Source organism: Limulus polyphemus, unplaced genomic scaffold (assembly GCF_000517525.1).
Source record: "Limulus polyphemus unplaced genomic scaffold, Limulus_polyphemus-2.1.2 Scaffold4314, whole genome shotgun sequence".
Classification (NCBI taxonomy): Eukaryota; Metazoa; Arthropoda; class Merostomata; order Xiphosura; family Limulidae; genus Limulus; species Limulus polyphemus.
Window position 1 is genome coordinate 19767 of NW_013669924.1, and position 916 is coordinate 20682.

Below are 916 nucleotides of genomic sequence, written 5' to 3' on the forward strand. Positions count from 1 at the left end.
CCCTACACTTACTTTAGAAAAGCTTTTCCTTACTTGAATATATATATATATATATATATATACAAGTCGAACTAATTAACATTTCGTACTTACCCAGAGCGACAAGCACTACCACGTGATTGGTTATTCTTATTCAAACATAGATGAAAACGTAACTCCGAGATATCACTGATGTCGACATTCTTGCACAACGTGTAGTACTGCAGGAATAAGTCACAGACAGAACAGGTGTTATTTCGTACATTAATGTGCCACAAATACACAAGGTCGTGGAATAACTCTACAGTTATAATATAATTTTATAATATTTTTATTTATAAAATATATTAGTTACATGTATACGTTCAGTCATGAATTGATTATCCATCAAAATAGTAATAATATAGTTGTTTTGGAAGGAGTTGACAGGGAAATGAATGTGGTAGTTACACGTGCTCAGTCATGTACAAGTTATTTTGCCCGACATGACCATGTGATTAGGGCGCTCGGCTCGCAATCTGTGGGTCGCGGGTTCGAATCCCCGTCACATCAAACATACTCGTCCTTTCAGCCATGGGGGCATTTATTATGTGACGGTCAATCCCACTATTCGTTTGTAAAATAGTAGCCCAAGAGTTGGCGGTGGGTGGTGATGACTAGTTGCCTTCCCTCTAGTCTTACACTGCTAAATTAGGGACGGCTGGCGCAGAAAACAAACAAACAAACAAAAAACTAGTTATTTATACAGTTGTGTAACAAGGAATGAAATATTGGTTTTCTTTGTAGTTACAATGTTTAATAAGTTTATTTTTCTTGTTTATCACTCACTTCTGTGGAAGGAACTCGACCAGAATAAATCTTGTATGTGCCAGGTGATTTTCCACGAACAATCCCAGTATATGAAAGTACGTGCTACAGACTTGACTAGCAGCAGTGT